Source organism: Pleurodeles waltl, chromosome 11, assembly GCF_031143425.1.
Source record: "Pleurodeles waltl isolate 20211129_DDA chromosome 11, aPleWal1.hap1.20221129, whole genome shotgun sequence".
In the NCBI taxonomy this organism is placed as follows: domain Eukaryota; kingdom Metazoa; phylum Chordata; class Amphibia; order Caudata; family Salamandridae; genus Pleurodeles; species Pleurodeles waltl.
The window spans coordinates 703,635,461-703,661,840 of NC_090450.1; the positions used below are offsets into that span (position 1 = coordinate 703,635,461).

Genomic DNA, 26,380 nt, shown 5'->3' on the forward strand with positions numbered 1-26,380 from the left:
TTTGCAGGAACGACTGGTGAAAAACGAGACTGTGCGGCAACTCCAGAACACCTGGTCAACCTATTCCGACTGCTTGGGCTCAGAGCTGTCCGGCTCTTCTCCCAAATCAGAACCAAAGGAGCCTTCGGGGTACTACTCTTTCTAACTGAGAGCCTCCAGTACCGATGCCTGGATGTTAAATATACGACGCATGCGCCAGGCGAGTTCTTCCGGCTTTTGCTGCGCACGCGTTCATCTGTCCCCTTTTCTGTTTTTACTGTTTTGTTATCGTTGGTCTTTCTTCTCTTTCGATTACAGGTGGTGCTGTAGTACCGGACTCCGGCAGGCGTGCAGTCTGCGAGCGAGCTTTCCCAGTAAGTCTGCCGCACTGTGTACTTGGCGATGTGATTAAGGTTTCTGGTCAGCTTCTTTTCACGTACTGCTTTTCACTTCTGTCTCCGACTTTATGTGCGACAGCATGACCCCATTTCTCCCCTCTGGATAAAAACGTACCCCTAGCCTCCAGGGCCTGATTCTTCTTGCTGCTTTGTCGACTCATAATCCTTGTGCCCCTTGTCAACTCTCAAATCTTTCTCTGTAGAGTGTGCACAGCACACACAAAGGACAAAGCTGCACCTTTTTAGTTTTGTTAGGGCACAGCAGGTCATTCGAACAGGGACTGAATGTTACACATTGGCCCTGAGCTGGCAGATTAATATAGTTACTACCCATGATTGAAACTGGGTTGTCCTGCCATTATTTAGTAGAGTTTATCTCACCATACCATTACCTTCTTGTTTTCAGCACTTCACTTATAATTTCCTTGTTTACAATTGCATTAGGCTCCATGAACTTTTTTTAGTTTGGGGCTAGTGATGGGAGTTAGGGTGGAGTTATGGCAAGGTTACAGTAAGGTTAGGGTGGAGTTAATGATTAAGGTTATATATATGGTATGGTATTTGTATACTGCTTACTACCCTGATGTGGCGTCAAAGCGCTTTGCTGTGAGTAGCACGCTACTCGGAGTCTAGTTAGTGGTCAGTCAGTTGGCTATTGGGGTTAGTGTGCATGTTATGTGGGCCTTTTTTCTTTTGATGTGATTATTAGAGGGTCTACATGACGCACAATTACTAGCTGGAATTAATATTGTTATAGTTTCAAAAGAGCTTTAAGGCAGATAGTCATGCGATTTTTAGATTAACTTGTATAAAAATGAGGGAGGCAGAAGGTAGGTAGAAAGAAGCAGAGGTCGATAAAAAAAAAAAAACACAAGTTATTGGAAGTTCAAGTTTTTCATGCAGGAGTTTAAGGGATACAACAGGTTGAACATTTTTTTTCGTGCAATTTGTGGATGCAAACCTGTTGAAAGAAACAGTTTCATTTACATTCTACACCATATTAAATACCATAAACTATTGGAGTTCATGCAAATTATGTGCACCATAAACAATATATTATAAAAAATATTTGTAAACATCCATCAACTTGAAAATATAACATGGCGCAATTAATTTAGACACATTGCAGTAACCATTAGTATATTCAGTGCCAGGTTTGTTACTCATTCAGTGCCTGGTTTGGAAGGCGTCTGAACCTGAAGAGCACCACAACAGAACAGACGCCATGTCCAGCTGAATGGATGTGTCTGTGGTCACCTGTTCCTTCTACGATCCACCTTGCCTTGTAGTGTCGAGTATTGAGGTAAAATCAGTAGTGGGGTAATGGTGTTGGGCTACGGGTATTCAACATGTAGATAATAGGCTAATTGGTAGTGGTAGCAGTGAAAATAGGGAAGAGGTAGTAGCAGACAAGGTTGGCACTGGAAGAAGGACATGGATTAATTAGCGATCTGGATTTCAACTTGTTTCTGAGGGAGGGTGCTCATAGTTAATGCCATTGTCCCAAACCTTCAACTTAGCTGAGATCAGCATTCCATAAATGGGACCTGAAGACTCTTCTCTGGGTCCTGTGTCAGTTACTTTGCACAAAAGGCTTTGTATACTGTTACTACTGCTGAATACACAGGGCTTGCGCCACTATTGGGCTTCTACTGGATAAGCAAGTAACCACTCTTGTATTTCTTGGTTCTTCAAATGAACCTGCCACAAGAAGTCAAGATGTACTCTAGAAATGGTACGGTGTGGAATTATGATATAGCATGAAACATAATTACACATAAACCTAATGGTCATCCACAGTTATAGCTTTTGAAAATAATATAATTTTATTTAAAGCCAAGCAACGAAGAGCACCTAACAAATTAAGCAACAACACAAACCAGATTGTTTTAACACCTGTTGGGGACAGGAAAGTAGCCTTATCAGTTTTACAGTGCTTACAAAGCAAGGTGTAACTGTGTGGACAACTTGGGAATTTGTGGGTAATGTTCTGAGATGGGGAGGCATTCTGAGAACTTTGCTGTTTTCAGAAACACTGAATACTTAACGTTGTTAGCCACACACGCAATCAACTAAGCAAAAGTTTCCAGGCCAAGTATTAGAATGTATCAAGTATGCTATGTCTGCCTTCAATGCTGCAATTTCATTGTCCTTAGATGCCAGAAGGGACAGTTCAGAGACCGAAACCCACTGAAAAAGGTGGTTTAATGTGACAAAGAACTGAGGCATAGAGCTTGGCTAGCAGGTTTTCGTTAGTCAGTAGCAGAGTTAAAGAATGGACACAATTCAAGGTCACTAGTCACTGCTCCAAAAACAAATGTACTAAAGTTAAAGTCTAGGACTGGTAGTGTTCACAGTAGGTACCTTGGGGTACCAAACAGTAGGGAGCCATGTCTTGTTAAGGGCTGCTCCTGGTCACAATTGTCATGTTGTGCGCAGGGGTACTCACTGAAACGTTTGCTGAAGTTTTAGGCAAAAACAGTCACAAGGTTTGCCTTTGGGCAAGCCAATCAATGTTTACTACATCTTCCTAGTGCCCAGGTGCCCCTCCCCCATACTGGGGGTTGTTCTGTAGTTGTTGCCATTTGTAAATTGGCACAACAGTGGCATAAGGCCTTTAACTATGTGCTGTCTATGTGACCCCAGGTGATCGCCCTCCCTCTAAACCAGAAGTGAAAAGTTTAGGTGTGACACTGGGCAGACCGCTTACAATGGCCTCCCAGGCAAAGGAGTTTTCATCTAGTTCCTTAGGGCACTGAGGAAGACTTTTAAATGGCTTCCTGTGGATGCATGTATAATACTGGTTCAAGGCCTAATACTGTCTCACCCGCATACAGCAATTCCCATTATTTAACCAGCCCACTCTCTGCCATCAAAAAACTGCAAGTCATTCAAAATGCTGGTGCTCGAATACTACTAGATATTCCCGAAACTCAGTCAGCCCGCCTGGCTCTTACCAAGCTTCACTGGCTGCCAATAAACAGAAGGATACAATTCAAAGTACTTTGCATTGCACATTGGTCAAAACACAAAGTAGGCCCATGTATCGCCCATTGCCTTATTAACCTTTACCAGGCTAATATAGAACTTAGGTCAAATAACTTATGTCTTCTTGCCATCCCCAAAATTAAGAGAGCCAGAGGTGGTGGATACTCTTTCACCTGCCTCGCCTCTAAACTTTGGAACTTCTTACCGACCAGCCTTAGGCTGAACAACAATCTACTATGCTGCAGAAAGCAACTTGAAACCTATATGTACACCTAAATGCTCACTATTCATGCAAGGGCCTTTAAAGCTGGGAAGCTTGTCTCGGGCAGCCAGTCTCGGGCAGCCATGCACTTAGTAAAAACAAGTGAGTAGAATAGAATATGCCAAACTATTTTGACAACTGTGTGCCCACAAACAACCTCCTGTTGACACAAAAGCACTTGTTCAGTTCTCACCCTCCTCACCAAATCTATGAAAATGCAGGCACAAACAGCACACTTCTTTTGATAGCTTTCTCAAATTCACTGACAGGTGTTCTTAACGCTACATCTCTGTTACACAGGCTGAAATTTGAGGCAGCGTTCTGTCAAACTAGTTACTTTTCTTTTGATTGTCATTTGAATGGCAGTTGTTATATTTGTTTTTAATTATTTTATTACGGCTATTAATTTTCATTTATATGTGTATGTATATATTTAAACAGTCCACATTCGGCAGACTTGCCAGGAAGTAATCAAGCACAGCATGTTCACGCATACAGGGTGGACCCCCATTCAAATACTTTCTTTAAGTAATTCATCCTTCTTCATGAGGTAAAGGTCAGCACTTCAGGAGTCACATATCACACTTTTTCTGCCCATTCAGAAATCAGTTCATCACAACAGTAGATGATACGTTTTGACTTTTACCAGCCTTGCTCAATGTGCGTTCACAGAGCAAAGTATTAAATATATATATATTACCTAGTGGCGGTTGCCACTGTGTAGTTATAGTTAGGGTAATGTTTCTATAGTAAAGCATTTTTTACTTTCCTACATCCTTGGCACCATTTGACGAATGTTCACAAAATTTTCCCCAAAAAAAGTGGCCCGGTGATTCTTGTTGCACATGGGAGATTTTGGGGTGATCCGTCAAGCGGGGGCTGCGAAAAACGTGGCTAAATAATAATAGCTAATTCCCATAGGACCTGTCAACACGTGTACAGTCTGAACCACTGGACGGAATTACACCAAATATGACAGAAAGCTAGCTGCTGGTACGCAGATTGTGCTATTTAGGGTCGAGTGCAAAGCACTCTGTCCCTGCAGTAATCTCTCCATGGGCTTGTAACCACGTCCACCGCATGCCCATAAGTTTGGTTAGTTTGTGGGCTTGCCTTTCAAAATTCGCTTGCTTTCATTAGTGAAAAGCATGCATACGTCATGCCTTTTCCGGTGTTTAGCCCTCCTCGAGCACACCGTCCAACTACTGAAAACATATGAGGATCCGTGTTTTCCATATGGTTTCTGGACTATTTTTTTCTATTTATTCCCTATGCAGCGCGATCTCGCTGGGCAGTAGTCGAGCGCTTTACATCACATAGACCATGTTACATGAATAATTGCATTTTTGCCGATAATACGTTTGACCGCAAGCAAACATCTGTTTTACCTTTTTTTTTTTTTCCAATGTATGTGGCAAGACATTTCCACTTCGGAATTTACAAAGCAAACAGCTTTGCATTGCAAATGCTTGTTATTTGGTGTAAATCTGTTCAGTAGTTTAGAAGATATTTAAGGGCAAATACATTTGTATATCTCTGGCTGCAAATAATTGTGAAAATTCGCAAATCTTCATGAATTCTCATGTGAAAAGAGGCATTGCAATTGGCTGACTGCAACCTGACTAGAAATTTGCAACCACCATTTTACGGGACACTGTCTCCAGTGGTGAAAATTCAAATCGAAAGTGGCATAGATGGTCAGGTGGTTGAAGGTACCGTGACCCCAGGGGTCTAATATAGGTGTGTTTTAGGGGCAAATTATAGGCTTAATATACTTTTCCATCACTGCACGAAATATTCACAGAAAGTTGTGAATTTTCACGGATGTCTGTTCTGTACTCATCCATACACTAATTCATTCACTCATACATGCACTCAGAGGCTCAGACACCACTCACCTACTCATTCAGACACTCATGCACCCACTCAGACCCACTCAAAGACTCACACACCCACTTTCAGATCCACTCAGACACTCACGCACCCACTCACACATCCACTGACAGAGACAGGCATGTGGCCAACCTGTTCTGCGCCCGGCCAAAGGCCATGCATGGCGTGGGGGTTGGGTGGTTATAAGGGCTTGGCTGCAAGGTCTGACTGCAAGGTCAGGCCTTGCGACCAACCCCCACCACGCATGGCGAAGGCCGTGCACTACGGGGGTTGGAATAACATATAGTAATTCAAATTACTTTATGTTAAAAAAACATAGAAATTCACTGAGAAAACCAAAGGTTACAGGGACATTATAGTTAGGTTCTGAATTTACTCGTACAGAACCATAGAAATTCAGCAGTTATAGTTAGAGTTCTTTCAAGTAACTATAACTTGCGCCCTAAGGTAACTTTAACTCGCACCTTCGCCATGCACAGCTCATTACTCCACATATGTTATTGATGAGATCTTGTATGGCATCTTTGATATCACTGCAATGTTTGCAATAACATTATTGGGAAAAAAACTGTCATGGCAAGGGCGCGAGTTACCTTGGGAGTGAGTCATAGTTACTTGAACAAACTCTAACTGCTGAATTTCTATGGATTTGTACCAGTAATAAATGGTACTATAATGTCCCTGTAACCTTTGGGTTTCTCAGTGTGCATATACTTACAGAGGTGACTATGATGCTTCTGTAGGGATGGTGGAGTCAGAGTTTCCATAGGAAAGACATTTGGTACCATTCCACAAATCTGCACAAAACGTCCCAAACAGAAGTTCATCTACTTTGAGTTCATCATGGCAAATTTCATGGAGGTCTGTCAAGCGGGGCAAAGAAAGAGGCCATGTGTCCCCAGAAGTACCATTTCACATTTCATTCCCATAGGAAGATTTCCTTTTTGATACAGAAAAAACGTCAGAACAGAATTACCCCAATTTTGCATGAGTTTAGACCTTTACTCAAGCAAGTGACTTATTAGGTTTGATGTACATCCATTCAGTAGTTGTCATGAAATTAACGTTTAAAGAGGGACACCAGATGCGCATGAAGAGGTTAGATTGTAAAAAAGATATATATTTTTTTATATAGATATCAGGATTGTTAAGGATCCACAGATATTCTCAAATCCAAAGTTTACAAAAATGCCAAGATCCTATTGGCAAAGTTAATTTTTTCTCCTGTCGGCCTTTTCGTATACCATGCGTCCTGCCCCCCAGCCTGTTTAAAAAAAAAAAAAAAAAAAAGGCTGTTTTGGGGTATTTGCTGTTGCAGCACCTGGGTCCCAGCACATGCTTCCAAAGCAAATCCTCTTGGGATATGAGGATCCGCGATCCAGTAATAAATTTGAAAAGAAAAAACAAAACAGAAGGGTTTGACCATTCTACTGATTCCTCTTGCTCAAGTTGTGCACAGTGGTGATTGACCTCCTGTGGGAAATGCATTTGCGGTGCCAGTTATGGTTTACAGGGCTGTTGTGCAAGACATAGATTCTGAGCCAAACTATAACTTTTGAATTTCATTGGTTTTTTGGTTTTAGTTCATAACCATAACTGAACTTTAACTGACCGAATTTTTAGGTGCATTTCTGATATTTAAAAAATATATATATAATAAAGACCACCATAACTTTACTTCAACTTTTTTTTCTTCAGTTTTTGTGTGCGCTGTTGACAAAGACCGTTATGGTCGAAACGCGTCCAGGCTTGATAAGCCTTGTAGAATGGCTTTGTAAATAAATCTCGTCATTATCCAGCAATTGTTGGGAGTGTCGTTTTTCTACAATTCAAATTGAGATAGATATATATATATATATATATATATATATATATATATATATATATATATATATATATATTGAAAAAACCTAAGGTTGCAGGGATTTTATAGTAAGGAAACAGAATAAAAAAACATAGTTAACTTAAAAAAAACAAAGGTGACAGGGACGTTATAGTTAGGCTCACATTTTTAATGTACCAAACCTTACAAATTCACCAGTTATAGTTAGTTATCTCAGTGAACTATAACTTGTGCCCTAAAGTAACTATAACCTGCGTCCCGCCATGCACAGTTTTTCCATGAAATATTTGACTGCAAATCTTACATTGATGTTATCAAAGATGTCATGAGTGCTGTAATGTGTAGGGTAATTAGCAGTGCATGGCGACGGCACGAGTTATAGTTACCTTATAGATATGCGTGCAGGGAACAGAGATGAAAACTCACCTTTTTGACAGCGGAACCTGTTTGACAGGTCCTGCTGTCAAAAAGCGGAGTGTTTGCTCTGACTTGGCAGCAGCTGTCAAAGCTGCAGCCAATCCACAGCAAATAGTTATGTCCTGGGGTGAGTACCCCGGGAAAAAGCAGGAGACAGCCTTGGGGAATGGCGGTCCCCAGGATCATCTGTGACTCCTCAAGGGGGGCCGCGCAGCTCCCTTCCAACTTGGCATAGCCCTGGGGAGGTGTTGGTCCCCGGGGCAGCGGGGAGGCTTGCACTCCCACACCATATAATATAATAAAAGCCCAGGGGAGATGGTGATGGCCGGGGCAGCGGGGAGGGGTGCACCCTCCGCACCTTATATAATCAAAGCCCCGGGGAAGTGGTGGTCCACGGGGCAGCAGGGGACGTGTGCCCCCCCTACCATATATAATGAAAGCCCCGGAGAGGTGGTGGTCCTGAGAGGGCTTGTGGCCCCCCTCATGTTAGTTATAAGCCCAGGGGAGGTGGGAGTCCCTGGGCTTGCGGGAGGGGGCAGGCTGGCCCCCATTCCCGCATTATGATTTAAATGCCCCTGGGACTTGATCCACCTGGGGGCTTAAAAAAGACAAAGCACGGGAGCCCACTTTTCGTTTTGTTTATTTTTTTTAGATTTATAGCAGATCCACCACGACTTTAATAAAAAAAAAAATGCTTTTTAGCCTGTGGGGGGGGGGGGGGGTCCACTGACACCCCACCACCAGAGGTAAGGGCGGCTTTTTAAAACATTTTTTTCTGGGGCTTGGCCGAGTCCCAACATGGCTGACAGTACTTCTTTGTTGAATTGTTGTCAGCCAATCAGATCCCAGCGCGAGATCAGGATTCCTTCTTGTCACTATCTATACACATTAGGATTTCTTTAATTTACCAAAAACCACTGAACGGATTTACACCAAATAATAATAATGGCTCTTTCTGGACCAAGAGCTACCTTTCTGCCAAATTTGGTGTAATTCCGTCAGTTGGTTTTGACCCTAATGCTGTTCAAAATCCATATGAAAAAATGAAAGGAGAAAGCATGTCTTGGGACCCCCCTTTTTACTGGCCCCCGCTTGACAGATCACTTGAACCTTTCCAGACATCAGCTGAAGTGAGCATCATATTTTCTTGGAAAATTCAGAGAAGATTCATCAAATGGCACCAAAGTTATTAGCAAAACAAAAAACGCTCTTTCTATAGAAACTTGGTCTTAACTATAACTACCGAGTGGTGACCGCCACTGTTTTATTTATTTATTTATTTTTATGCAATAATTGTGTTTGTTTATTCACTGTAAGTGGAAATGAGCACATATGGGTGAATTATTGTTGAGTTGGTGATTGATAGTAACAGAGGCTGGTTTGTATGCCATTTCTGCTGTTATGGTAAGTGGGCTGTGGATGTTGTAGGGTCATTATGGTTTCAGGGCAAAGGGGATGGGGGATGGGGAATTGATCTCTGCTTATAATCTGTGGTACAAGTCATATCAAGCTGGCTTTGCTTGGTCTCCAACTACTCTATGTGCCACCGTTCAATCTTGAGCTTTCTTGTATTCTGGCTTTTAGTTGAGCCAAATCAGTTGGAAGGTTATATATTTCAAGAAACACACGAGCAGTGCAGTTCCTTTAAATATATTAGCAGTTATAGCACCCAGCCAACACAAAACTAAGAACCATACTCAGTCACACACTTCAAATGGCACACATAACCCAAGCTTCCAATTTTCAAACATTAGACAACTTTTCACCTTAATGTTTGTTGGAGGGTAATCTGTGCACTGGCTGATGTGAGTCCAGGCTTGGGTTTAATGAGCGGCTATCTTCTGCAGGTAGATCAGGCCCCTCAAGCGGCATTTCCTGCTCATTTTGCATAAAAAGTACTGTTAATCATGCATCTCACATGATCCAGATGGAGTGGTTTCAGTGTGTGCTTGGTGTGATCCCATTGTTATTTATAAAGGCTTTAAAAAATATTTTTTACTCCTCCTAGGTTTTTAGAAGCCCTTTGTACACCACGTTCGTGCTACTTCTGGACAGTTTTACAATGTGCTTTGTTTGCAGGAGTTTTAGTATTTTTAGCATATGTGCAGTTGGAAATTTGCCCCTTTCATCACTGCATTAGCTTTCAAAGCAATGGTGAGCTCTTTTAGTTAAGGTTAAAAATGTGCGAAGAAGACTGCAAAGGCCAAATAGATCCTTTGAGTTTTTGTAATGGTTGCCAAGTACTAGGATCACCGATTTTTCACTATAGAGAAAATAGAAACTCTCCCTTATCATGTGGGAGATGTTATTTCAGCACTTAGGGTCTGATGTATGAACACTCCTTCACAAAGCAGGGTGTGCAATTTGAACGCTGATTACTTTGCTGATGGATGTACAATTTACAGTGGAACTTATGTACTATTAAATCACATTGCAAATTGTCCATTGGCTAGGGGTCGCTATATAATCTTCCTAATAAATATTAAGAAGGGAGGGCGAAATTTGGGACCCCTTGTGATTGGCTGCATTTGCAGGGATGAAGGCTGCAAGGGTTAATGGACCCCTGTCCTTATATTTATTCAAAATCAAAATAATATAAAAATAATTAAAAATGATGTCCATTAAAAGGGCGTGTGCTACTTTTAAAAACAGAATGTTGACTTTTTTCGTAAGACATTAAGAGGAGCAGGTAGTGATCCAATACCAGGGGCAAAATTACTGCTACAACTGGAAACAATTTGATATTATAGCATTGCAGGACATGGGCAATAGAAGAATTGCCACTGGAGGGCTATGTCCACTACTTTGTCAAAGCAGTATGGACTGAAAATTTTGGAAGAGCAAAGCTCAAAGCTAGCTGTCTACGTATCAGCAGCAATAAACGCAACCATGGTCCAATTGCCATCTCCAGATCCAGTAATACAAATACTTAAACTAAATCCTTGGTGGAGAAACAACCCCAACCCGGTTTTGTTGTTGAACGCGTATATACACCCAAATGCACTGAAAAAAACAAGCAATGTTCAAATTGATAATTTCAATATTGGCAGCCTTAAGGTATTCTGAGCCCATGTGTGACTTCGTCTTAACTGGAGACTTTAATGCCAACCTTATATACATTCTAGATGAATTTGAAACACTGCTAGCAGCAAGTGTCTTCTGGAACGTATCACCACAGTGCAATCTGCCAATAAAGAGAACGGACTACAAGGGTCAATCTTTTGTGACAGCTCTGGAGTATCGCAGCATGAGGGTCATAAAGTGCAGATTAACGGAGGGCACCCTGCCACAAATCACACTTTATAGCCCGCATTTTAGATCAATATTGGACTAACTAATCGTCTCTCTTATGTTTCCTCAACTTGTGAATTACTCAAGTTAATAACAGTTAATGACCATTGTCAACAATGGGTAACTTTGAGGCAAAATCCCTTGCAATATGCAGTAATCCAAGGTGACCTTGGAATAGTAACATCCACAAGTTTAAAACGCTTAAGATGGTTCACTGTCTCCCTATCATACCTGCATGAGATGGAAATGCGATTCCAGCAGGAAAGTTACCATACAGCAAGTAAGCCTATAGTGGCCTGGCAGAAATTTTGTATACAGCTGATCATGGAAGGTACCTCGGACACAAGATGTAAACAAGCCATCAGTACAACGCAAATAATAATCTCAAGAGGAACCCTTTTATTAAAGAGGGAGTTAAAAAGGGTGGTCAGGAAATTAAGGTCTACAGACATCAGTTATACGGAGTGGGACAAACTAAAGTGGCTGAGGAAAGACTATAAGAAACAGTTATGGGTGGACGGGGCACATCAAAAGAAGCATTCTGGACATAAGTAACTCATACCTCTAAAATGTCAAACTCAAGACCATTCTGGGAAATAGTAAATGCTTTGAGCAGGCTGGGTAGACCAGTAAACAATATAAAGGTGCAGGAGTCCGACTGGGTGGTCCACCTCATGAAGATGTTCAGGGGTGGTCTTGTTTTGGTCTCCCCTTTGGTTGTGCAGTTTTCCCTAAATTGCAACCAGGATGGGTGTGTGAGTAGTCCTACCCACAGGGTAAATCGCAGAGGATATGAATCAGGATGTTTCTTCCTTGTGGCCCAGCAGCTTCCACCAAACTTCAATCAGGATGGAGGTATGAGTACTTCCTCCCAAAGGGCAGATCATGTAGGATATGGCTCAGAACCTAGTCCGCCCCTGCATACGTACTATCAAGAAAGAATCAGTGCAGTAATTAATAGAGGACAAAGACTTGAAGCCCCAGGCCCGAGTGGCATCCCGCAGGCCGTATTTAAATGTGATCCAAAGTATTGGGCCTGTCCGTTGTCAGCTCTGTTTAAAGAAGTGCAGGTGTCCGGCAACATTTCCGAAAATTGGCATGGGTCAATAATTAACTAAATATTTAAGGGAGGAGATGGTATGAACCCAGGCAATGTATAGGTTAATTGCCTTAATGGATGTAGAAGCTAAATACTATGCAATGCTCCTCTTAGAAAAGACCTCATCAAGTGGTCAGAAACAAACCATCTTATTCCCCCGAATCAGACGGGTTTTAGGAAAGGCCTGGGTGCAATTACCAATGTATTAGCTACCTCCCTTTTAGTTGACAAATGCAAGAGGAAACATCAGGAACTAAACTTATGTTTCTTGGATTTAAGAGCAGCTTTTGATCGAGTCGATCGGGCCATTCTATGGGGAAAGCCTCAAGGGTGGAAAGTCCTAGATAGACTACAGCTTGGTATAGACCAGCTGAATACAGGAACATGGGTCTGAGTTAAACCGGGTGATAGCACACACATATCTAGGAAAATACCAACTAATATGGGTTTAAAGCACGGATGTTTTTTAGCTCCTATTCTCTTCAATCTTTTTATGGCAGATTTAACACCTAAACTGGATGAAGTAAACTCTCACCTTCCACGCCTGGGTTCCCTTCCATTTACTCACCTTGCTTATGCAGATGATGTGGTGCTGATGAGGGGGTGATAGGATTACTGCAAGTATTTAAATAGGATAGTTTTACTTCATCCATAGTAGGACTGACCAGCAGTTGCACATCAGTTTTATAGTGGGAAAAACAATTCTACTAAATTGGCGCAAAATCGCTTAGAGTGGTTTACAGTTGTATATTTAATCTAGTGATGGGATCATAGCAGGTATTTATGTTAAGACAGTTTTACCTTTTGTTTATTAAGGAGCGACTAGGTTATATGTATAATTAGCATGTTTGCACATCTGTATTTTAGTGTGATAATCTTATTAATTGGGTGTAAAATTAACTCAGAGTGAACCGATAGACTCTGATGGTCTGCAGTCATGTTAATTTTACCTGCAAGCCTCCTTCTGAAGTGTCAAATTGTTCCAGTATTTTTGTGACCTAATAAGGAAAATCTGGTTTTAGTCCTTTAGACTGGGAGGAGTATACATATCCGCATTTTGCACTTTAGCCTGTAGACATTGTGGTCCACTTGGTTTTATTAATGGAAATATTTGATTTGATTCTATTTAATGTTATGTGCTCATTGTTATAGTTTTTATTAACTAAACAATAAAGGTTGTCTGACTGCTTCCCTGAGGCTGACAGACACATTTCTCAAAGGGGAGCTGTCTCACAGGGATAGCTTTCCCTGTGTGAATCCAGTATCACCAAATCTACAAGGTCAGTATCTGATCTGTGCTTTGTAACTACATACTTCGGTAACACACCATTGATGTAATACCTTTCTAAATAGAAGGGACAGGAGCCCCTGTCTTGTTCGCTCCTATTTGCAATTTGGTACTGAGCTGGTAGAACCCTTTAGGTGTCATGTTCTGTATGAATTCTGTTGCTTGTTTGTTCATGTGCATGTCCGTCCACTGATTCAAGTTCCCTGACGCCAGGATCATTAGGACTTTTCTTGTAGATGCTGTATTGGGTGTAGAAAATCATTGCAGAATTATTTTTTCATAGTCCAGTGGGCATTATATCATTGTCACAAGGAATGAATGTGAATTGAAAGTTCAATGTGCAAACATGTGTTTGAATAACACAAATACTGGCTTGGATTTTGGTGCTTGGCAAATCATTAGCAAATGCCACTGCCACTCTGCTGCCCTTTCTTACTTTTGTAGATGACTTTGTAGCCTTCTTGGTGAAGCTTACCCAAGAGAGTAAAGTTTATCTGATTTAGGTTCTGTCTGGTCTGGTTACTGGGAGCTAGTCTTGAATCAATACGTCATGGATGTTAGAGATGTGTTTGTTGACTGAATGAGTGTGGGATGAAAGACATTTAATGGGGCTTACTGGTGAGGTAGTTCAGCTATTCAGTGGGACTGGGAAGAGAGAGAGACAGCAGGAGGCAGAGCATTGATAAATGATGTTCTTGGCAACTGGGTGGTTGCTCTGCATTGCTGAGAATGCAGTTGCCCTAAAAATAGCACAACACATTTATGTGTGTACTGCACTTCTCATATCTAGTTCTCCTCACAACCTCAGTTCTACCCAACATCCAGATTCCCATACCTAGTCTGTATCCTATGTGATCTTGACTACTGCTCTCTGTATAACTTGTTATAAAGAGATTTCTCCTGGTTTAACGAAAAAGCTGAAAATGGCATTGTGTTACTGTATTTCTTCGTTTGTGATCATGACTGCTAATGCTTTACCCTTGTTACCTACCTAGAGGATTGATTCTTGTAGTTTTAATTATTCTAAATGGTTGGTTACATTGCCTCAACCCTCTTAACTCCAGAAAGCTGATCCACCCTGTTTTCATTGTATTAATGTGCTGCTGAATTTCTTAGTGGGGTTTACACACTCTGCAGATGCTTTGGTTTTGTTCCACGTTTAGTCCAGATACTTGGGTAAATTTTCAGAATTGCTTCGTCCTGATCTCTTTTTCACGCTGCACTTCTCTCTCTTATAAGGTTCTTTATTCTCTTAGTATGAGAATGCATAAAATAACACTTATATTCAAATATCACATCAGTATATTAACTTTGTAAAAGTTATAGCCACTTTCACCTATAGGTGCTATTTCTGTTTGGGTCTTCCGTTTTATCTCTGTGGTTACTTGCTGCATTATGGAGACTGAATTTTTATTTTATTTATTCAGTATTTTTTAAAGCTCTCTGCTACCTGAAGGGGTGCTGAACCAAGCAGAAACTACACTAGAGATGACTGATACCATAGCTATTTGCTAAATAGCAAAATGATCAGTGCATTCCTATAGACAAAGTGATTCTGCAGAGGCACAGCGATTGAGGAAGCGTATTTCAGGACTTGCCTACAACATGAAAAGGTATTCCCCCAGCTTCTAGCATTAGCAATTTTTTAAATAGACAAGTATTTTTTTGGACATGACAAAAGACGTTGGTGTGGACTGTGCCTAAGTTGCGACAAGAGTTACATGTAGTTATCTTGTGCATTAACTGAAGGCTTGTACAAAATGTAGCCTTGTGACAGAACCATTCAAATGTAACTCTTCTTGCAGTAGGCATGCTGTACAATTGGGTCAAAGGGTCTTAAATCCGTGTCCAACTAGGGAGCCCTAAGAGAACTCTTGCAGCCATATTTTGTTTTATCTGGACTTTCTGTAGCTAAGGGCCAGATGTAGGTAAGTGGCAAATTGCGACTTGCAATTTGCGAGTCAGAGCGACTCACAAATTGCAACTCGCAATTCGCGATGCAGAAAGGTGTCTCAGACACCTTCTGCGACTCGCTATGGGGTCGCAAAGACCCACCTCATAAATATTTATGAGGTGGGTCGCAGTTTGCGACCCCATAGCGAGTCTAGGCACTCACGGGGATGGTGGCCTGCTGGAGACAGCAGCCCACCATGTCCGTGACTGCTTTTAAATAAAGCATTTTATTTTTCTTCTCTTTGCAGCCCGTTTTCCTTAAAGGAAAACGAGCTGCAAATAGAAAAAATACCGAAACCTTTTTGTTTCGTATTTTTTCAGAGCAGGCAGTGGTCCATAGGACCACTGCCTGCTCTGAAAAAATAATTTTGTGAGCATTCACAAAGGGGAATGGGGACCCCTTCACGTTTGCGAATGAGTTACCATCCACTTCAAGTGGATGGTAACTGCGAGTTGATTTGCGACCGCTTTCGCGGTCACAAATCAACTCTACATCGCGGTGCGACTCGCAAATAGGAAGGGAACACCCCTTCCTATTTGCGAGTCTGAAACACATTTTGCGAGTCGGTACCGACTCGCAAAAATGGGTTTCTGCATCGCGTGAGGCCATTTGCGCCTCGCAAACTGCGTTTTTCACCGTTTGCAAGGCGCAAAAGGCTACGTACATCTGGCCCTTAGTGTTGTATCAGGGACTCCTTTAGAATGTTAACTTGTTAGAACCCTGTTAAGGATTCTAGGAGAATGTTGAGGGAGTTGGAGACAGTTGAGTGGTGGTGCGGAGGCTGGGATTCTTATCTCTCTTGAACTTTTCTAACTTCAATAAACAAAGAAACCTGGAACATCTTCGAGTATCCTGACGTCTTGCTTGCCTCTACCTTTACATTACAACACTGGCGATGAAGGGGTATTTGCCTACGCTATGGAAAGAAGCATCTCAACTCTGATCGTGCGATTCTTATTTACTTTTGACAACGGAGCGCTCCATTTAGTTTAATCTCCTTCTTTTGGTAGCTTTACGTTCTTGGCCTTCACCAAGAAAAAAGCTTTGAACTTTGTTTCAACGTTGCGTATCCTAGCAACGTTGTACTGTGACTACCCTTGAGCGGCCTCAGTGGAAAGAGCGTCTTTTATCACTTGGCAACCCGCGAGGTTCAGCTGTCTCTTGGTGCTTGTAACAGCAGGAGTCCTCATCTCCTAGCAACGCTGCGTAACCACAGACGCCTCGTTCCTGGAAACAGCACGCCGTCTCGTGTGCCGTGCGTCCTCATCTCCTAGCAACGCCCAGACGCTTTGTTCTTCCTGGATTGCTCGGCACAGGTCCAGCGCAACTTCGCGCTTTTGCAGTTGTGTGCGTTCACACTCTAAGAAACAAAGAAACCAACGACATCATCGAGGGAAACCCTTTTCTACATTTCAGCCTGTCGCTGTTGATTCTACTGCGATAGGCACACACTTATTTCCAGTGTGTCTGTGCGCTTCTGCTATTAAGCGCACGGTCATATTCTGGTAATTCTGGTGATTTATTGCTATCACCAACTTTTCCTCTCATTTTGAACTGTTGTTTTTTTTTGCCATATATTCACTCGGTCTACCATGTTTAAAAAAGTTTTTGAAAGATATGCCAGAGTTTGTGGAACCTCGTTAAGCACGGAAAGGAGAACAGCTTGTTGTTACACTGTCTGGGTACTGAAGGCCAAGAAGTTTTTGATCATCTCCCTGATATTCCTGACAGTGAAGCAATTAGTCTTAATGAATATGAAATCTGCATTAGAAAATTGGATTTGCATTACTTACCAAAAGTTAGCACGATTTTAGAAAGGTATTATTTTGGCAAAAGATTTCAGGTTGAAGGAGAAACTGTTGAGAGTTATGTCACCGATTTGAGACTTTTAGCCTCCTCTTGCAAATTTGGTTCATTTTTGGATGAGAGAATTCGTGATCAATTCATGCAGGGTTGCAGCTTTGATAAAGTACGTGATGAGTTGTGGTTGCTGGATGATCCTCATCTTGATGAAGTTATTTCTCTTGTAAAGAGAATTGAACATTCTGTGAAGTGTGTTGAAGTGATAAAACAAATGGCTGCAATGATATTTCTGTAGTAAAAGACGGGAAACCCAATTGTAATAAGTATATCAACAAACACACGTCTCAGAACTCTGCAAAAAAGAAAATATGCTACAGGTGTGGCAGAGAAGGCCATATTGCTAATGATAAATTGTATCCAGCTGTTAATAGTTCTTGTTTATTCTGTAAAAAGAAGGGTCATTTCTCATAAGTGTGCAACCTACGTAAGGCTAAAGAAACAGTGAACTCGGTTGATAATCGATTAATAATGAGGATGTTGGTGAGTTTCAGTGTGGTCAGATAGTTCTACAAGTGTCTGATAACAATCTTAGTGGCCCTTTAGATTATATTATAGTGGAGGGAGAAAAACAAAGGTGCTTTTTGATTCTGGTGCCAAAATCACTATTGTTTCCAATCAGTTTTATCAGGAGCAACTCAGAGGGAAAGTCAACTTATTGAAACCTGATATCAGACCGTGTGCATATGGTAGAGAACCTATTGAGTTACATGACAATTTTTTTGGCTTGATCGAATATGATCTGGGAAAGTCTATGTCTCAAAAAAAGGTGACAGTATATTAAGCTGGTGGCATCAGAAAGATCTGGGAGTCATGCTAGATCCTAACAGTTCTCCACCTATAGTTCTAATATAGCAGATGTGCGTTGATGAAATTGAGAATGCAAGAACAGCCTCAGATTTGTTGACGTCTCTTCGTCAAGATTTTAGTAAAATTTTCAGTGATAAGATTGGATGCATGAAAGGAAATTCGCATAGAATTGAGTTAGTTCCTGGATCTGTTCCCTTTTGCAGTAAAGTTCGCAGTGTTCCCTATGCTGTGAGGGGTGAACTCCAAGCTGAATTACAGAAATTGATTGATCAGGAGGTGATTGAAGACGTGGAAGGTACAGAGTGGTTTGCTCCAATTGTTATCGCTAAGAAGGCCACTGGAAACATTAGATTATGCGTGGATCTTTGTAAGCTCAACAAGTGTGTAGTGGTTGACAAATATCCCCTGCCTAATATCTCTGAATTACTATCCAAGGTCTCTGGAGCTAAGGTGTTTTCCACCATTGATCTGGCTTCTGCCTATCACCAGATAAAATTAGATGAATCCTGTAGAAGTTTAACAGCCTGCATAACCCCGTTTGGTACCTTTAGATTTATTCGGTTACCTTTTGGATTCATTTCAGCTGCCTCAGTCTTTCAGAGAATAATGGAACGAATTTTGAAGGGAATATGTGGAGTGTGCATTTACCAGGATGATCTATTGGTTTATGGTAGAAATTCTGTTGAACATGAGATGAGGCTCAGAGACGTTCTAGAGAAAATCTCTGAATACGGCTTGACTATCAAAGCAGAAAAATGTAAGTTTGCTGTTGACACTATTGATTATTTAGGTCATACCATTAATGGTGATGGTCTAATGCCAAAGAAAGAATTGGTTGATACCGTTCGAGGTTTATCTTCTCCCACGTCAAAAGAAGAATTAATGCGATTACTAGGCATGGCTGAATATTATAGCAAATTTGTCAGAGACTTTGCCAGTTCCTTGACCCTCGGGTAGGTCGCTTCCCCGCCGCTGCAGCTCCACCTGCCCAGGCCCCTGCCACTGGTTTGTAGGTCTTAGGACTTTACCTTTGCGCTTTGCTTCTGAATCTCCTTCTCTCCCCTATTGTGCTCTGCTCCTGTTTTTCCTTTCCTCTCCTGTTGTGCTTCTGTTTTTTTTCCTTTTCTCTCCTGTTGTGCTTCTGATTTTTCCTTTTCTCTCCTGTTGTGCTTCTGGTTTTTTCCTTTTCTCTCCTGTTCCGCTTTCCCGCTCTCCCGCCTCCCGCTTTCCCGCTCTCCCGCCTCCCCGCCGCTGCCTCCCGTGCGGCCCCACCCCCCCTGCTCCCATTCGTTGTCCCGCCTCCCAGCTGATACAACCACCTCAAGTGCATCCTCCTCAACACACGCTCCGTCCACAAGCACGACCTTGTCTACAGGCCCCCGGGCCCACGCGCCCAATTCAGCGAAACCATCACAGACTTCATCAGCCCGCACGCCCTAGCCTCACCAGACTACATCCTCCTCGGGGACCTGAACTTCCACCTGGAGAAAAACAACAACACCGCCACCCTGCTCGACAACCTCGGTCTCAAGCAACTGGTGAACACCCCCACCCACACCGCTGGCCACACGCTCGACCCCATATTTTCCGCCAGCAACCACATATCCTTCAGCCACTCCTCTGAACTACACTGGACCGACCACAGATGCGTCCACTTCACCTTCAAACAGGAGACCCACCACCATCGCACACAACAAATCCCCCGCAGACCCTGGAGCAAAATCTCCACAGAGCAGCTCCTCAACTCTGAACCAAAACCCACCAGCCATCACCACCGACGCCAACAACGCAGCCCTCAGCCTCACACAATGGATCGCCAACTGTGCCTAAAACCTCGCCCCACTTAAAAGCCACCCAAGCGGGACCAACATCAGGAAACCCCTGTGGTTCGCGGACGCCCTCAAAGAATCCAAGAAATCCTGCCGTACCCTCGAAAAAACCTGGCGCAGAGAACACACCGCAGAAAACATGTCAGCCCTCAAGATCGCCACCCGTGAACACCACCAGCTGATCCGCTCCACCAAAAGGGAATCATTCAAAGAGAGACTTGACAACAACACCCACAACAGCAAAGAACTCTTCAACATCGTCAAAGAGCTCTCCAACCCCAGCGCCAGCTCCAACGCCATCACGCCCTCACAAGAACTCTGCAACTCCCTCGCTACTTTCTTTCATCGAAAGATCGCAGACCTACACGACAGCTTCGTACCCCAGACCCCACCGCCCACCACTGAACCAACAGCTCCCTCCACTACCCTCAACGCCTGGACCCCCATCAGCTCTGAAGAGACCAGAATCACCATGAACACCATCCACTCCGGTTCCCCCTCGGACCCGTGCCCCCATCACATCTTCAACAAAGTAGACTCCATCATCGCCCCCTATCTCCAGAGCATCATCAACAGCTCGTTCGCATCTGCCACCTTCCCCGAAAGCTGGAAACACGCGGAAGTCAGCGCTCTCCTGAAAAAACCCACGGCTGACCCCAACGACCTGAAGAACTTCCGCCCCATCTCTCTTCTCCCCTTCCCAGCCAAGGTCATCGAGAAGACCGTCAACAAGCAGCTGACCAACTTTCTTGAAGCTAACAACTCGCTCGACCCTTCCCAATCAGGTTTTCGAGCCAACCACAGCACGGAAACCGCCCTCATCGCAGTCACCGACGACATCAGAACTCTGATGGACAACGGAGAAACTACCGCCCTCATCCTCCTGGACCTCTCGGCTGCCTTCGACACTGTGTGCCATCGCACCCTAAAAACCCGCCTCTGCGCCACTGGAATCCTAGGACAGGCCCTTGACTGGATCATCTTGTTCCTCTTGGACCGAACCCAAAGAGTCTACCTCCCGCCCTTCCGCTCAGAACCCACCGAGATCATCTGCGGCGTACCCCAAGGCTCATCGCTCAGCCCAACCCTCTTCAATATCTACATGAGCCCCCTCGCCGACATCGCTCGCAAACACAACATCAACATCATCTCCTACGCCGACTGCACCCAGCTGATACTCTCCCTCACCAAAGACCCAACCACCGCCAAACTAACCTACAGGAAGGAATGAAAGACGTCGCGGAATGGATGAAGCTCAGCCGCCTGAAGCTGAACTCCGACAAGACGGAGGTCCTCATCCTCGGACATTCCCCGTCCGCCTGGGACAATGCCTGGTGGCTCTGGGCACCGCACCAACCCCCTCAGACCACGCACGCAACCTCGGATTCATCCTGGACCCCTCCTCACTATGACCAAGCAAGTCAACGCCGTCTCGTCTTCTTGCTTCCACACCCTTCGCATGCTCTGAAAAATCTTCCGATAGATCCCCGCCGAAACCAGAAAGACAGTTACCCACGCCCTCGTCACAAGCCGCCTGGACTACGGAAATACCCTATACGCAGGAACCACCGCAAAGCTACAGAAACGTCTTCAACGCATACAGAACGCCTCCGCACGCCTCATCCTCGACATACCGCGCCACAGCCACATATCCGCCCAACTGAAACACCTACACTGGCTCCCCGTCAACAAGAGGATCACCTTCAGGCTCCTCACCCACGCACACAAAGCCCTCCACAACATGGGCCCTGAATACCTCAACGGACGCCTCTCGTTCTAAACGCCCACCCGTCAGCTTCGCTCAGCCAGCCTCGCCCTCGCCACCATCCCACGTATCCGCAGAACCACTGCTGGAGGTAAATCCTTCTCCTACCTGGCAGCCAAAACATGGAACTCCCTCCCCGACCACCTAAGAACTACCCAGGACCATCTCGCCTTCAGGGAGCGCCTCAAGACATGGCTTTTTGAGCAGCAGTAACCCACCCCCCCCTAGCGCCTTGAGACCCTTGCGGGTGAGTAGCGCGCTCTATAAATGCATTGATTGATTGATTGAATATGAGGTGCTTATTGAAGAAAGGGGTGGAATTTGAATGGAATGAAGAATGTGAGAGGGAGTTTATTGGTGTGAAGGAAACTCTTTCGAGAGCTCCTGCGTTGAAAAACTTTAATCCAAACTTACAATCTATTTTGACTACTGATGGCAGTGGCAAGGGTTTGGAAGCTGTGTTACAACAAGGAGGTTGTGCTCCTGAGAACACTATTGCATTTATATCCAGAAGTTTGAAGGGTGCTGAATCTAAGTACTCCGTCATTGAAAGGGAAGCTCTTGCTGTATTCTGGGCCATCAGGAAATTGAAGAAGTTTATTGTAAGAACTGACCACAAACCTTTGTGTGAAGTTTTCTATTCTTTTTTTTGGTAAAAATTTTTATTAGAGAAAAACATAAGACGATACACAGTATGCATTGACATTTTTCAGTAATCCGTGGTTCAGATGGTAATTTTACAAATGATATCTGAATGTACATTGTCTAATAGGTACATTGATTCGTCGACATAGACTATGGTTTGAAAATTAGGAAGGGTGCGGGGAAGGGGGTAGAGGTTATTGGGGGGTCAAATTGTAAAAGAGGGGAGCAGGAGAGAGAGAAGAGTGATAGAGAGGAGAACAGGGAAGTAGGGGGGTTAGGTAGAATATTAGGGGGGAAAGGCAAATATTTTGGCTCCGTGCTTCTGGGTTATTAGATGAATATTCCGGTTGTTCCTCGTCATTTGCCGACGATCTTATAGGATTGTGCCATGTGATACATTTATCAACGTGCATTGTAGGATGGGCCAAGAGGATATATTTATGGGGGGGGGAGAGGGCCATTCCAGGGGAGGGTAGACAAGGGAGAGTATCTGTGTGGATTCAGGAATGTATAAAGAATCCGGTTTTGCCTACTAATGTTGGACAGTTAGCCTCTGATCGAGCAAGGCCAGGAAAGATAGTTTCTAGTACGTATTTAAGCGGGTCGATATGGCATGGTGTAAAGGATGTTCTCTGGGATGAATAGTCTCTGGAGTGGAGGAAAGGGGTACGAGAGCAGGGAGGGAAGCGAGGGAAGGAGAGAAAGGAAGAAGGTGGGGTGTCAACTGCCATCCACTGACCATCAGCCAGCTACCCCATGGTCTTGTCAGGAAGGGGCTCCAAATTTCTGTAAATAGGGCCGCTTGATCCTGTAGGTTATAAATGACTCGCTCATGGGTAGCTGTTTGGAACATGGCTGTCATCCATTCCGTTGGTGTTGGGGCAACAGCAGACCTCCAGTGTCGAAGAATACAGATTTTCGCTGTGGCAATTGCCGTGTGAAGTAGTCGTTTATGGGGGCGTGATAGGGAGGGGTATGGGCGCATTTCGTGTAAGATAATGAGTGTTATCGGTGACGGGTTTGGTATTGATATGAAATCCCTAAGTGTCTGGAACACAGCTTCCCATAGGGGCTGTATCGTCGGACAGTGGCACAAAATATGAAGTAGATCACAATGGAGCTCTGCGCATCGCCAACACCTCGCATGTGGTATCAGACCTGCCCTGAAGAGTTTTGTGGGGGTCCAGTACCAGTCCTGGAGGATTTTGAAGAGACAGAATTTCAGGCGGGCCTCGCGGACCCCTCTGTCTAGGGCTTCGATTATGTCTTGCCAATCTTCTACCGTGTAGGCTATCGCTAGTCGATCTTGCCATCTGAGACGCAGTCGTTCTAGGAGGGGTTGCGAGTAAAGATGGTTCGTAATCTCTGCGTATAGACCGGCCATAACTCCTCTGTGCCGGCCCCATTTCTGTAGGTAATTGACAACGGGTGAGGTTTTAATCGTCCACGGGGGGGGTCCTAGGGCCTTGCGCATACAGTGCATGAGTTGCCTGTACCTCCATTCCTGATTTTTGTGGATTCCGAACTCTTCCTGTAGGGATTCAAAGGACCAGAAATCATTGCCATCTATTATTTGAGTTATGTTGTGGATACCAGCGTCGTTCCACTGGGGCCATCTTAGGGTACTTCCCCCTATTTTTATACATTTGTTTCCCGCTAAAGGGGCTTGAGCATGTAGAGAAGGGTGCACTCCCAGTAGCCGGTGGGCTCTGCGCCACGCTGTATTTGTGGCCGCGAGGATAGGATTGGACGAGTGAGAGTAGTCGGTATATATCCCGCCTAGTTCGGAGTGTTGTCCCTGTATGTGTTTCTCCGTGATTGTCCATTGTGGGGGGTCTGGAGTGCCTGGTAGTGTGTAGGCTAGTTGTGATAGTTGTAGGGCTAGAGCGTAATTGTTCTACTGAGGGTAGACCTAGTCCTCCATAGGGTCTGCACGCTAATATTGTCCCCGGTTTTAGTCTTGGCCGTATAGAACCCCAGACAAAGGACCTTATCAAAGTATCAATCCTTCGGAGAAGAGAGAGCGGAATCTGTAGGGGGAGCATGCCTCTACACGCGAAGCGGGGAGGGTAACCATCCTAACCGCCTGTGTTCTGCCCTACATAGATAGGCCGAGAAAGGTCCACTTGGCAAAGTCCTGTTTCATCCGGGATATAAGAGGGTCTAGGTTGTCCCTGACCATGTGTTCTAAGCCTCGGTTAATATATGTCCCCAGATATTTGAGGTGGGTTGGGGTCCATTTGAATGGGCGGCCATGGATTGCAGCTCTCGTTGTTACGCGAGATAGGGGCAACGCGAGATAGGGGCAACGATTCACTCTTGTCCCAGTTTACTCGATACCCGGACAAGGGTGCAAAGCTTTCTATGATAGAGAGTAGGGATGGGGTGGATCTCTCTAAGTCAGACAAGGTTAACAGAATATCGTCTGCATATAGATAGATTTTGGAGGAACCCCCTGGTAAGAAGATACCTGTTATCTGTTGAGAATTCCTTATAGTTGCCGCCATCGGTTCCATTGCTAGTAAGAATAAGAGCGGAGACAAGGGGCAGCCCTGTCGAGTGCCCCTTCCGATGGGGAATGGGTCCGACAGAAAGCCCCCGCAGTTAACTTGTGCCGTAGGGTGATCGTATAATAATCGGACTTTATAAATAAATTGATCTCCGAGACCAAAATGTTTCATGGTGGTGAATAGATAGGGCCATTCGATGCGGTCGAATGCCTTCTCCGCGTCGAGGGATAGTGCCAAGGCTTCTTCTGGTAGGTTTAACAATTCAAGCAAGGTGTGGCATAGTGTGCGCATATGGTTTCTGGAAGTGCGGCCCGGTACGAATCCCACCTGGGTATGATGGCTTAGGGACGGTATGACTTTGCGTAGACGTGCTGCAAGGACACTAGCTAGTAATTTAACGTCTCCGTTTAAAAGGGAGATGGGGCGATAGCTACTGCAAAGTAGGGGGTCCCTTCCAGGTTTAGGCAGGACGACAATCGTGTCCCTGTTGGATAGGGAACCCAGAGAGCCCTCCTGGCACGCCTCCATGAGTGCCTTGTGTACTGCCGTGGTTGTCTCCTCTCCTGACCATCTGTAAAATTCCGCTGGGAATCCATCTTCGCCCGGGGATTTATGGTATGGGAATTTTGCTATAACCTGTATAATTTCTTCCTTGCTTATATCGCCCTCAAGGAGAGCTCGGCCGGCTTCTGATAGGCAGGGCAATTTTGCCGCAGTGAGAAATGCCTCTGTCTGTGCCTGGTTGGTCGGGGTTTCGGGGGTGTAAAGGAGTTGATAATATGTAGCAAATTCATTCACAATGTCTTGCGGGCGGGTCAGTACTGCTCCGGAGGGAGACATTATAGCTGGGATAGCTGAGGCAGCATCTCTCTGTCGGAGCTGTGCCACTAAGAGGCGTCCGGCCTTTTCTCCTTGTTCATAGTGGCGGTGACGTAATCTTTGTAGTGCATATTCTGCCTGCGTTGTGTAAAGATCGTTGTGTGCCATTCGGGCTTGTTCGAGGGAGCGGCGCAACGCTGGGGACGGCTGAGTAGTGTATTGTTTGGTGAGGCGTTGGATCGTGTCTTCTAGGGTGCGGTAGCGGACCTCCCTATCTATTGGCCAGTGCTGCATCCCTCATCATGTTCCCTCTCAGAGTGGCCTTAGCCGCTGCCCATAAGACCCGCTTGGATGTCACAGAGCCTATGTTTTCGGTCATGTATGTGGATATGTGGGCCTTGAGTTGCTCTTTCCCCTGGGGGGATCGGTATCTGTGTATGGCAAAGCGCCATGGTTTACGACCAGGAGAGGTCAAGCCCACCTGAATAGAGAGTGAAATCGGGGAATGGTCTGAGAGTCCGCTATAAGATGCTAGTGTCTAGTATTTGGGGGATTATGGTGTGTGATACAAGAAAATAGTCCAGGCGTGGTTGGGTGCCATGGACGGACAAAATGAATGTGAATTCCTTGTCCTTTGGGTGTGTTAGTCTCCAGCAGTCGACTAGACCTACATCTGCTGTGATGTCCGTCAGTAAGGCCCTATCGGGATTATTGCCCACATCAATGGGGC

The 26,380-nt window shown here is 44.3% G+C and overlaps 1 protein-coding gene across 2 annotated transcripts in view; it reads left to right on the plus strand.

The window, feature by feature from the left end:
• The first annotated feature begins 298 nt into the window (after window positions 1–298).
• NUDCD3 (NudC domain containing 3) overlaps window positions 299–26,380 on the plus strand; it is a 204,566-nt gene continuing 178,484 nt past the window's right edge. The window contains exon 1 of one of the 2 annotated variants that reach the window (XM_069214287.1): window positions 299–353. The gene's annotated coding sequence lies outside the window, so the exon portion shown is untranslated. The remainder of the gene's footprint in view (window positions 354–26,380) is intronic. The other variant, XM_069214286.1, reaches the window with a different exon arrangement.